Source organism: Heterodontus francisci, chromosome 46, assembly GCF_036365525.1.
Source record: "Heterodontus francisci isolate sHetFra1 chromosome 46, sHetFra1.hap1, whole genome shotgun sequence".
Taxonomy (NCBI): domain Eukaryota; kingdom Metazoa; phylum Chordata; class Chondrichthyes; order Heterodontiformes; family Heterodontidae; genus Heterodontus; species Heterodontus francisci.
The window spans coordinates 12,222,161-12,235,283 of NC_090416.1; the positions used below are offsets into that span (position 1 = coordinate 12,222,161).

General features: G+C 49.4%; 1 protein-coding gene across 1 annotated transcript in view; it reads left to right on the top strand.

Annotated features, from left to right (window-relative positions):
- The first annotated feature begins 980 nt into the window (after positions 1 to 980).
- The window catches only part of LOC137356763 (ceramide synthase 2-like), a 35,488-nt gene continuing 23,345 nt past the window's right edge, over positions 981 to 13,123 (top strand). Inside the window, exon 1 of the mRNA XM_068022516.1 lies at positions 981 to 1,142. The gene's annotated coding sequence lies outside the window, so the exon portion shown is untranslated. The remainder of the gene's footprint in view (positions 1,143 to 13,123) is intronic.

Genomic DNA, 13,123 nt, shown 5'->3' on the forward strand with positions numbered 1-13,123 from the left:
TATATCCAACCATAATCCTACATATATCATATATCCTGCCTTATAACCCAGCTGAATCCTTGCAACATTTACTTACGTTGGACATATTTGAACTGACCTTCATCAAGTGGCATTCTTCTGGTGATGGGGAGAGACTGGGAGAAGCTGGGATTGTTCTCCTCGGAGCAGAGAAGGTTAAGGGGGAGATTTAATCGGGGCGTTCGAAAATCAGGAAGGGTTTTTGATGGAGTGAATAAGGAGAAGTTGTTTCCAGTGGCAGGAGGGTCGGTAACCAGAGGGACACAGATTGAAGATAATTGGTAAACGAACCAGAGGGGGGGGGGGGGGGGGGGAGAGGAGGAGAATTTTTTTTTAACGCAGCGAGTTGTTGTGATCTGGAACGCGCTGCCTGAAAGGGCGGTGGAAGCAGATTCAATAGTAACTTTCAAAAAGTGCAATTGGATAAATACTTGGAAGGGGAAAGATTTGCGGGGCTCTGGGTGGGGGGGGGGGGGGGGGAAGAGCAGGGGGTGGTGTGGAATTAATTGGATAGCTCTTTCAAAGAGCTTGGCACAGGCACGATGGGCCGAATGGACTCCTCCTGAGCTGTAGGAGGCTAAACCTCTAATACAATTCATCTGTCTCTGTCGCTAACCCAGCTGATAGCCCCTTGGTGCAATAAACTCTCTCTCTTCCTTGATTACAGATGGTGGGGGGGGGGGGGGGGGGTAAGGAGAAAGAGAGGGGAGAGGGGGGGTTATGATATTAAATGTAAATTCAGTGCAGGTTGTTTTTTTTTAAAGGAGCAGGGATTGGATTGTTTTCTACATTTTCCTGCACTCTCCAGACTTAAAACTGGGGCGTGCACTGCAAAACAACATTTGTTTAAGAAAAGCAGACTGGGAGACCCAGCCACATCTCAGATGCTCCACATCAGTGTGCACAACTGAGTTAAGGATTCTTCCGGTTATTAAGAACCCTCCCTTTTATTTCTCTCTCTCTCTCTCTGGAGAAAGATCTCCGGGTTTGAGGTGACGTTTGTGTGGAGTGAGCTTAACGTCACTGAATATTTTCCTGTCTCTCTCTCTCTGTGTGGTTTGGTTGAAGTTTTGCAGACGCTTTGTAACATCTGGGGGCAAAGGGGGAGACCTTTCCTTATCGAGGTAAGTGTGTGTGCTTTTTTTTTTCTGGAGGGGGGTATAGTTTTAAAACAAACTTTGTGTTCATCCCTGTTATGTACACGTGTCTGTTCCAGTCTCTATCTCTCCCCCTTCCTTCCTTTATTGGGTCAGTTTCAGTGTGTCTGGAAATTAACCTCTTTTACTGAAGGCTCCGCCCTATACCAAGCCAGCCGCCCCCCCCCCCCCCCCCCCCCACACACACACAGAAGAAAGCCAACAACAACAAAAAACAGCCCAGGTTATTCTTTTTAAAGAATAAATATATATTCCAGCGCCTCTTTTAGACAGCTGTGCAACCTGTCCTTGAGATATTTGCCCTTTTTTTTTTGACTTTGCCTCCACACCCCACTGGGATTGAGGGGGGAGCAGGAATGATTTATACATACAAAAGAAAAGAAACTCAGGCATTGTGTGGGAAGTGTGGCCGAGTGTTTTTGCAGCCTTCCCGTTTTCTTTCATGCTTTGCCGTTACTTCTGAAAGAGGGCGTGATGGCTGTGTGTGTGTGTGTGTCTCCCTCTCTGTCGTTCCTTTTCTGACTGGCACAGTTGCCAGACTGAAGCCCTGTAACTCGATCAGTATGTGGGACAGATTTACTCTATTCCCCCCCCCCCCCAGCACCCACCCAGTTTGTTGGCTCCCTTCGTGTGTGACACGGTTCTCTTTTCTCCCCCTCCTCCTCCTCTCCAAACTCACAACTTGCATTTACCTAGCGCCTTTAACGTGATCCTACATCCCAAGGCCCTTCACGGAGTGGTTATCAAACAAAGTTTGACTCCCCCCTCCCCCGAGCCACATAAGGCGATATTAGGGGACAGGCCACCAAAAGCTGGGGCAGGGGTCAGTTTTAAGGGGTGTCTTAAAGGAAGAGAGAGAGGCGGAGAGGTTTAGGGAGGGAATTCCAGAGCTTAGGGCCCCCCAGGCAGCTGAAGGCACGGCCGCCAATGGTGGAGTGAAGGGAATCCGGGGGGGGGGGGAACGTGCAGAAGGCCAGACCCCTTGATTGGGCATCTCAGTAGGTTCTGATTATTATTAAGAAGGGTATGGATGTACTGGAGAAGGTGCGAAAAAGGAATCACTAGGATGATACCAGAACTGAGAGGTTATAACGATCAGGAAAGGTTGAACAGGCCGGGGGCTCTTTTCTCTAGAGTAGAGAAGGCTGAGGGGTGACCTGATCGAGGGCTTTAAAATGATGAAAGGGTTTCGATCGGGTCGACGTAGAGAAGATGTTTCCACTAGGGGGGGGGCCATCAATATAAGACAGTCACTAATAAATCCAGTGGGGAATTCAGGAGAAACTTCCCTACCCAGAGAGTGGTGAGAATGTGGAACTCGCTACCACAGGGAGTGGTTGAGGGGAATAGCAGAGATACATTTAAGGGGAAGCTGGATAAACACATGAGGGAGAAAGGAATAGAAGGATATGGGGATGGGGTGAGATGAAGAGGTTGGGAGGAGGCTCGGTACGGAGCAGATGGGCCGAATGGCCTGTTTCTGTGCTGGAAATACTGTGGACATGGTGTGGGAAGCTGGGCTACACACATCAGTAGGTTATTTGACCATGATGGGGGTTTTTTTTTTATTCATTGATGGGATGTGGGCGTCGCTGGCCAGGCCAGCATTTATTGCCCATCCATAATTGCCCCTTGAGAAGGTGGTGGTGAGCTGCCTTCTGGAACCGCTGCAGTCCATGTGGGGTAGGTACACCCACAGTGCTGTTAGGAAGGGACTTCCAGGATTTTGACCCAGCGACAGTGAAGGAACGGCCGATATAGTTCCAAGTCAGGATGGTGTGTGACTTGGAGGGGAACTTGCAGGTGGTGGTGTTCCCATGCATTTGCTGCTCTTGTCCGTCTAGTTGGTAGAGGTCGCGGGTTTGGGAGGTGCTGTTTAAGGAGCCTTGGTGAGTTGCTGCAGTGCATCTTGTAGATGGTACACACTGCTGCCACTGTGCGTCGGTGGTGGAGGGAGTGAATGTTTGTAGATGGGGTGCCAATCAAGCGGGCTGCTTTGTCCTGGATGGTGTCGAGCTTCTTGAGTGTTGTTGGAGCTGCACTCATCCAGGCAAGTGGAAAGTATTCCATCGCATTCCTGACTTGTACCTTGTAGATGGTGGACAGGATTTGGGGAGTCAGGAGGTTTCCCAGCTTCTGATCTGCTCTTGTAGCCACGGTATTTATTTGGCTACTCCAGTTCAGTTTCTGGTCAATGGTAACCCCCAGGATGTTGATAGTGGGGGATTCAGCGATGGTAATGCCGTTGAATGTCAAGGGGAGATGGTTAGATTCTCTCTTGTTGCAGATGGTCATTGCCTGGCACTTGTGTGGCGCGAATGTTACTTGCCACTTATCAGCCCAAGCCTGGATATTGTCCAGGTCTTGCTGCATTTCTACACAGACTACTTCAGTATCTGAGGAGTCACAAATGGTGCTGAACATTGTGCAATCATCAGCGAACATCCCCACTTCTGACCTTATGATTGGAGGAAGGTCATTGATGTAGCAGCTGAAGATGGTTGGGCCGAGGACACGACCCTGAGGAACTCCTGCAGTGATGTCCTGGAGCTCAGATGATTGACCTCCAACAACCACAACCATCTTCCTTCAAGACCCGAATGACACCCCCTCTCACTCCTTTCCCCCTTGGCGAGGCTGCTTCTGGTGTGTGGCCCACTGCAAACCAGCTAGTGAGGTACCCCAAAGGCGGGCACCCCGTGCCAGTCAGGACTTCCGACACAGACAGGGCCCTTGAGTAGAAGTTTGGTCAGAAGAAGACTTGCATTTCTGTAGCGCCTTTCGTGACCTCAGGATATCCCAAAGCGCTTCACAGCCAATGAAGTGCTCCTAAGGTGTATTCACTGTTGGAACGTAGAAAATGTGGCAACCAGTTTGCGCACAGCAAGATCCCACACAACCAGATCACTTGCTTTCAGTGATGTTGGTTGAGGGGTAAATATTGGGCACCGGGACACCGGGGAGAATTCCACCCCCATTACACCCTTCCCAACTGCGGCCGTGGGATCTTTTACATCCACCTGACGGCAGAAGGGGGCCTCGCTTTAATGTCCCATCCAGAAGATGGCACCACCAACAGTGCAGCACTCCCTCAGTACTGGCACTGGGAATGTCGGCCTGGGTTATGGACCTCAGGCCTCTGGAGTGGGAATCGAACTCGTGACTTTCTGACTCGGAGGTGAGAGGTGAGCCTCCTCTGCCCAGTGTCCAGCTCCATGCACACTAACTGCCATCCAAGTGTTTTGAGCCACAGCGACAGTGAATGTGAGCAGGATATTCAACCACATAGGCATCACAACTGAGGCCGCTCCAACAGGTTGATGCTTCAGGTCATGTCACTGCGCGTGCGTTTTAAGACGGTGGAGAGCTGGAGCGGTCCCTGTTTCTAATACAGACAGAAAGTGATGTTGTCACTGTAAATATTTGTATGTTAATTGTACCAGAATTTACTCACTGGTGCTGAATCACTGATTCCAATCTCTCTTCCCCTCGCTTGAAGCTCTTGACTGGATTGGCAGGGTGCCGCGCGGTCACTTCCTTTTTTGCATGCATGTAGGTAGCCTATTTGACTGTGGAGGGCATCACACTCTGCTTCTCCGCTGTTGTTCTCAGGGGAAGAACTCCTGGCCGATTTCCATTCCCTAATGCAGAGGGAGCTTTACTCTGTATCTAACCCCAGTGCTGTACCTGTCCTGGGGAGTGTTTGATGGGGGACAGTGTAGAGGGAGCTTTACTCTGTATCTAACCCCAGTGCTGTACCTGTCCTGGGGAGTGTTTGATGGGGGACAGTGTAGAGGGAGCTTTACTCTGTATCTAACCCCTGTGCTGTACCTGTCCTGGGAGTGTTTGATGGGGACAGTGTAGAGGGAGCTTTACTCTGTATCTAACCCCCGTGCTGTATCTGTCCTGAGAGTGTTTGGTGGAATTTCCAAGCACGTATAACTGTTTTGTAACGAGAAGAAAAAATGTACCAAAAATAATCAAATGAAATTCTGAAACCAAGGTTAAGAATACAGACAGTTTCCAAATCCCGAAGTCTGAATGGCAACAGCTCATCGTGATGTGACAACACTTCCTGCCTTCACAATACTGCCCCAGTCTTCCGGTCTGTTGCTTCTAAACACCCTTGCCACTTGTTGTTGCCATGGTTGGTACTGGGAGTTGAATTTATTTTCCACAGAGATTTAATCGAGGGCCCCAGAGTAATTAATCCCACAGTTTGAATGGAAACAAAAAGATACAGTCTTTCTGCTGTGTTTTCACCTGGATACTTAATGTCTACTTGCCTGTTTATGCTCGTATGTTCACGGGGGTTAGATACCGAGTAAAGCTCCCTCTACAATGTCCCATGTAGGTGTTGCTGGCTAGTTGTTTAATTGTCCACCGCCATTCACGACTGGATGTGGCAGGAATGCAGAGCTTAGGTCTGATCCGTTGGTTGTGGGATCGCTTAGCTCTGTGTTATAACCAGGTGAGGAAGGGGTCTAGGGTTCCCTCTCAGTTTTCACCTGGTCTTACCGTAACAGTGTTTTGTTTTAAACACAGCGTTTTTTTTTTTAGCTCCCCCTTCGTGAATCCTTGTTCACTAACTTCCAATTATAAGGCAAAGAAACAGCCAAACAGGTTGGCTTGGGTTCAAAGAAAAAAGGTTGAACTTTATTCAACTCTGATTCGGTTAACGCCTACGGATACGCGACGCGCCCACACTAGCATGCATACGCGATACACACGTGCAGATAGAGACAGAAAAGAGCAGAAGAAATAAAGTGGAAAAGTTTGAGGCAATATCTGAAGATGGTTTTGGCTACTGTTCTTCGAGCTCGCTGTAGAGCCCTTGATTGTAGGTAGGTCTTGCTTGTCGTTGGGGCCCAGTATTCTTCTTAAACCTTGTTCGATGTAGGTGGCTTTTCTCTCTTGAAGTTCACGTGTCCTCAGTGGGTCCTGAGGCTTGTGAGAAAGAGATGGGAGCAGACAGGAAAAGGCTTCTCACTCCAGGAGCAAACAGTCTTTTCTAAGTTCAAAAACTCTGTGGCTAGTTCACAAAATCCTGGACTAGCCAGTTAGTCATGTGACCAGCTGGTTTAACCAGTCCTGGCTTTTGTGGATTGCATCGGCTTAGCAGTCTCTGGAATGCTCTTCCTTACACCTTCAATGTCTGGTGATCAAAGTCCATTGTGGGTTGAATGTGTCAGGGAATGGTCCTTTTGTCTCCACAAGCACTGTCTGTTAGTATGCAAATGTTTTTAGCGAAGTGTCTGGCAGCCCTTGTAACAGGCCTTCTCTTCTTACCAGCAAGTTTAAAATCAATGTTCACATGACAAAATTAATATGCCTCATTTTTGGCAGGTAGGGGGGCTGCACGACACCCGTCTATCGCATGCTGCTTCTGCTGTTTGGCATGCAAGTAGTCCTGTCTTGTAGCTTCACCAGGATGATACATCATTTTTAGGTATGCCTGGTGCTGCTCTGGCCTCCTGCACTCTTCATTGAACCAGGGTTGATCTCCTGGTTTGATGGTAATGGTAGAGTGGGGGATATGCCGGGCCATGAGGTTACAGATTGTGGTTGAGTCTAATTCTGCCGCTGCTGATGGCCCACAGCGCCTCATGGAGGCCCAGTTTTGCATTCCTAGAGCTGTTCGAAATCTATCCCATTTAGCACGGTGATAGTGCCACACAACACGATGGAGGGTATCCTCAATGTGAAGGCGGGACTTCGTCTCCACAAGGACTGTGCGGTGGTCAGTCCGAGCAATACTGTCATGGACAGATGCATCTGCGGCAGGTGGGTTGGTGAGGACGAGGTCAAGTATGTTTTTCCCCCTTGACCTGAAATGGTAACTTTGCTTCTGTGGCAAAAGGATTTCAAAATGGGCAAATGTGACGTTATCCACCTTGGAGCCAAAAAAAAAGGATACAACAGGGTCCTTTCGAAATGGTGAAAAACTACCAACAGTGGAGGCACCAAAGAGACTTGGAGGGTCCAGGTATATAGATCATTCAAATGTCAAGAACAGCTACGGAAAAATCAAAAAAGGGAAATTATGAGGAGGGGTTACATGCACCGGGGTTGTATTCCCTGGAATTTGGAGGGTTAAGGGGTGATTTGGTTGAACTTTAAGATATTAAGGGGACCAGATAGGGTAGATAGAGAGAAACTATTTCTGCTGGTTGTGGGGAGTCTCAGACTAGGGAGCACAGTCTAAATATGAGAGCCAGACCTTTCATCCCCTTAACCTGACAAAAAATCAATCCATCTCAGTTTGGAAATTCCCCCCAGCCTCGACAGCTTTTTGAGGGGGGAGAGTTCCAGATTTCCCACTCCCCTTTGTGTGAAGAAGTGCTTCCTGACATCACCCCCTGAACGGCCTGGCTCCAGTGTTAAGGTTCAGCCCCCTTGTTCTGGACTCCCCTCCACCCCCCCCCACCAGAGGAAATAGTTTCTCTCTATCGACCCTATCGAATACTTTAATCATCTTAAACCCCCCTCGATTAGATCACCCCCTTAATCTTCTATACTTGAGGGAATAACCTGTCCTCCTCTTTTAACCCTTTTAGCCCCAGGATCGTTCTGGTGAATCTGTGCTGCACCCTCTCCCAGGGCCAATATATAAATTTTTTTTGAATTAACCAGGCTGACACTCCCAGTGCCAGTGCTGAGGGAGTGCCGCACTGTCGGAGGTGCCGTCTTTCAAATGTGGCATTAAACAGAGTCCCCCGTCTACCCCTCTCCGGTGGATGTAAAAGATCCCACGGCCGCTATTGGAAGAAGAGCTGGGTGGGGTGGGGGGGGGGGGGGGGGGAAGAGCAGGTGGTGGTGACTGATCATGTCAAGTGCTCCTCAACGCGGGACATGACTTGTCATCCAGCATTGGAGTATGACAAATCCAGGCAGGGTGCCAGAGCGTCAGCTGTGGCTGGATGTGTAGTGCTTCCGTCTGTTGTGGGTTCGAGTCCAGAGACTTGAGCAATCCAGGCCCGACACTCCCAGTTGCAGCACTGAGGGAGTGCTGCACTGTCGGAGGTGCCGATCCTTGAGATCTCACGGAGAGGTCAGCTCCTCCTGGTTGACGCTGAACCTTGGTCTTTTGTAGCGTGTTGCACATTCTGCGATATTGGCCATTCCAAGAGTTCTTTTTTTTTTAATTTGCTGCCGAGACAACTGGGACATTGTCTTGGCGCGCACATTCTCATGCAAATTGGCTCCCCCGTTGAAGCACATGCTGTGCAAAGGAACCGTGCCAACAGTTCTCGTTGCTAAGGCCTTTAACTGGAGGCCATCCAGCCGGGGACCAGGATCCTTGAAGGTATGTTTACCTCAGCGTCTGCAGGGCAAACCTGACTGCATACAGAGGTCTAACCCCCCTCAGTGGAGGCCTAGGTGCACGAGGTGGTCATTCATCCCCTTCCGCCACTTGTCCAGGTAACGGCCGATCTGCGTCTTAACTCCATCTTGGTGACCTTTGCTGAGTAAAAATCTTATCGATCTCCGTTTTGAAATCTTCGACTCCGTGTAGCTTTTATTTTTTTGGAGGGAGGGGGCATTCGAGCAAAGAGAGGTCTTGTATATACTTGGGGTGGGGAAATGATGTTGTTTGATTTTTTTTTCCTGGTGGCCTGCGATGGATTACCATGATCTGGAGGTACTGGGATTGTTGGAATGTGTGAGAGCTTCTCTTGACGTGGACCGACAGGTTCGCTGGCTGTGTCTGCCTCCCAGCCGGGAAGGAGTGGCGGGCGCACGGAGTTGAATGTGTCTCTAGTCCTGACACCTTTCCCAGTCCACACTGAGGCTCCGAAGGTGGGATGAACCAGTCCCTGACAGTTATCCAGTGATCTCTGCTTGCAAGCGTGTGGGAGGAGAAGGGCTGGGCCCAACCGTGATGCCTCCCTTGGTTGAATGCCCAGCTGCGTTCACAGTTGGAGGAAGGCTATTCCAGTGCGGCCCAAGCCTAGTTTTGTTCATTCGCAGCCAACACACGCAGGGTGGGACGTTCTCCAACCTCAGTAAGGGTTGAATAAGTGTCAGCTATGACTCAGTGACACTTTCTCACCTCCGGTTCAGAAGGTGCCGGCTTTCAGGTGTGACGTTAAACCGAGCACCCCCCCCCCCCTCTTGGGTGGGTGTAAAAGATCCCACGGCCGCTATTGGAAGAAGAGCGTGAGGGTGGCGGGGGGTTGTTCTCCCCAGTGTCCTGGGGCCCCGATATTTACCCCTCATCCAACATCACTTAAAAAAAAAACCAGATGATCTTGGTCACTCGCGTTGCTGTCTGTGGGATCTTGCTGTGTGCAAATTGCCGTGTTTCCTACATTACAAGAGTGACCGCACTTCAGGATTCCTCATTGTACCCATGGTGCTCAGCACCTGAGGCCTGCTTCCAGCTTAGACGTCAACAGCCTCATCTCCTGCATCATTCGCTTTGTGTAGGCATTCAGTCCCTAACCCATTGTTTGCTGAAGGCACAGTAGGGAATTGTTCTTCTGTTGGAATCTTGACAAAAGCCGCATTCAACTCGCAGAGTGTCACGTTACTTGTTTGCTAAGTGAGGTTATTAATCAGGCTTTTGATTTATTTATTTTTTGACCATCGGAGCACAGTTTGCAAGGTGTCCTTTTGCAATTACCGTCGCGTTCTCTCTGGGCATTCTTTTTTGACCAGGCCGCTGACAACTTGCGTTCGTAATTCATCGAGTGAGCAGCACAGCAACGGGCCATTCGGCCCATCTGCTCCCTGCTGGTGTTTATCCTGCACAGAAGCCTCCTCTCTTTTCCCCCCCCCCTCCCCCCCCACCTTTCATCTCACCCTAGGGAGTGGTTGAGGGGAATAGCAGCGATGCATTTAAGGGGGAAGCTGGATAAACACACGGGGGAGAAAGGAATAGAAGGATATGGGGATAGGGTGAGACGAAGAGGGGTCTTGGGAGGAGGCTCGGGTGGAGCAGAGACACCAGCACGGGGCAGATGGGCCGAATGGCCTGTTTCTGTGCTGTAGATTCTAGGTAAAGATATCTCTCCTGAATTGAACACCCTTTAATGTAGAAAGATATCCCAAAACGCTTCAGAGTTGTGAGCAGAATAAAATGGAGGCATAGCTGTAGTTAGCTCATAGGAACTCTGGGGGCAAGTGCCTCTGTTTCCAACCTCCACTATTTTTATGAATAGCATTCAAAATAAACACATTTAAAATTTTTTATTTGTTTTAAAAGCTTGTATGATTTGATTGTTTCTTTTCCTCCCTCTCTCCTGGTTTAGTCAGCAGTGACTGGGCAATGAATCTTTTTAGTTCAGGGTCCAGGACAGCCCTGGAGGGTTGGAGTCTCCAAGCCTGTCAGTAGGCCGGACGGTGAACAGCAGCAGTTGTCTTTGAGGGAGCTGTTGTTGTTCGGGACAAGTGTGATCTGTCCTATCTGGCACGACTCAGCCCTGGTCCCAGTGGGCTTGAAGAAGGAAGCTTCTCAACTGCAGCTGTGTGAAACAGTTTGGGGCCTAACCAAAAAGGCTTTCTCTTTTTTTTTGTCCTCCTGTACGGTTCAACGGGACAAGAACAGCTGGCATTTATGTAGCGCCCTTAAGCTAAAAGGTCCCGAGGCTCTTCACAGGAGCGTAATCGGACAAACTTTGACACCGAGCCACGTTAGGAGGTTTTAGGACCGGCAATCAGAGAGGCCAGTTTTAAGGGGGAGAGAGAGGCGGAGAGGTTTAGGGAGGGAATTCCAGAGCTTAGGGCCCCCCAGGCAGCTGAAGGCACGGTCACCAATGGTGGAGCGATGGGAATCGTGGGGGACGTGCGAGAGGCCGGAATTGGAGGAGTGCAGAGATCTCGGAGGGTTGTCGGGGCTGGAGGAGGTGACAGGGAGGGGAGGGCGAGGAGGGATTTGAAAATGAGGATGGAGAATTTTGCAACACTAGGTCCTACTGGACAGGGAGTGGAGAGGGGTGATGGGTGAACGGGACTTGGTGCGAGTTCAGACATGGGGCAGCGGACATTTGAGCTGAAGTTTACAGAGACAACACTTCGCTCTGCCCAGCAGCAGAAATACCTATTTAGAAATTAAATGGTACAATTTTAAAGGGTTTATGTTACGTATATACCTTGGAAGCTGGTATATACCTCAGAGGCTGCTTGTCTTCATAAAACACTGGTTAGGCCCCAGCTGGAGGACTGAGTCCAGTTCTAGGCCCCGCACTTTAGGAAAGACGTCAAGGCCTCGGAGAGGGTGCGGAGGGAGGTTTATCGGAATGGGAGCAGGGATGAGGGACTTCAGTTAATGTGGAGAGACTGGGAGAAGCTGGGATTGTTCTCCTCGGAGCAGAGAAGGTTAAGGGGGAGATTTAACCGGGGCGTTCAAAATCAGGAAGGGTTTTGATGGAGTAAATAAGGAGAAACTGGTTCCGCTGACAGGAGTGTCGGTAACCAGAGGGACACAGATTGAAGATAATTGGTAAAAGAACCAGAGGGGGGGAGAGGAGGAGAATTTTTTTTTTAATGCAGCGAGTTGTTGTGATCTGGAACGCGCTGCCTGAAAGGGCGGTGGAAGCAGATTCAATAGTAACTTTCAAAAGGGCAATTGGATAAATACTGGAAGGGGAAAAATTCTGCAAGGGAAAGAGTGGGGGGAGGGGAATGGGACGAATTGGATAACTCTTTCAAAGAGCCAGCACAGGCACGATGGGCCAAATGGCCTCTTCCTGTCCTGTACGATTCTATGATTCTAAGCAATTAGAACGCTTGCTGTGGTCAAACAGATGATAGTTAATCAAACATGTCTATTTATTCTGCCTCCCACATGTTAGCTGGCCAAGTACCCTTGTTTGTTTTAAATGGTTTCCAAAATGCTTAGGCTTTAAGTGAATATTTTCACGGGTTAACTGATTGAAACTCTGACGCCTCTTGAAGTAGGCCTCGTGTCAGCCCTCAGTCTTTCACGCTAGTGGTTACTGATCACATGCAATCCACCAGCAGACGCTTGGGAGGATTGTCAACCTGTCATTTTTTGAATTCTGCTGCCCCCTGGTATCCTAACTCGTACCGAGTCCTGTTCGCTCATTGCCCCCCCCACGCTGACCTAAATTGGCTCCTGGTCCAGCAATGCCTCCATTTTTTTTTTTAACATTCTCATTCCTGTTTTCAAATCCGTTCACGGCCCTCCACCCCCCTCCCTATCTCTGTCACCTCCTCCAGCCCCTACAACCCTCTGATATCTCTGCCCTCCTCCAATTCCGGCCTCTCGCGCATCCCCCGATTCCCATCGTTCCACCATTGGCGGCCGGGCCTTCAGCTGCCTGGGGGACCCTAAGCTCTGGAATTCCCTCCCTAAACCTCTCCGCCTCTCTCTCTCTCTCTCTCTCTGTCTCCTTTAAGACGCTCCTTAAAACTGACCTCTTTGACCGAGCTTTTGGTCGCCTGTCCCCTAATATCTCCTTATGGGGCTCGGGGTTAAAACTTTGTTTGATAACCGCGCCTGTGAAGCGCCTTGGGATGTTTTACTGCGTTAAAAGGCGCTATATAAATGCAAGTTGTCTTCTGAATGTTGCTGTTGAGAGAGAGAGAGAGAGAATGAAAAGTTAAATATTGTCCTTGACCTCACTAACTTGGATTGTGACTCCTCTCCTCCCACACGTGACGTGACCTCATGATGTCAAGGAGATTACTTCTGTTAACTGAATTGTGGAATTATTAATCGTGCAACTCTTATCATGGAATATAGCTTAATCTAGGCCTACTTTCTGCATTACTAACATTTTGCTCTCAAACAGTGAGAGGAAGATATGGAGGTGTGGGAAAGTTCGGAAGGAACATCCAATCTTACGGACTCTACCCACCCATTTAACCTCCTTCTACACAGCCCGTGTACACTTTGCCAAGCTTTTTTGTTTGTTCCTTGATTGTCGCTGGCAAGGCCAGCATTTATTGCCCCATCTCGAAATGCCCCTCGAGAAGGTGGT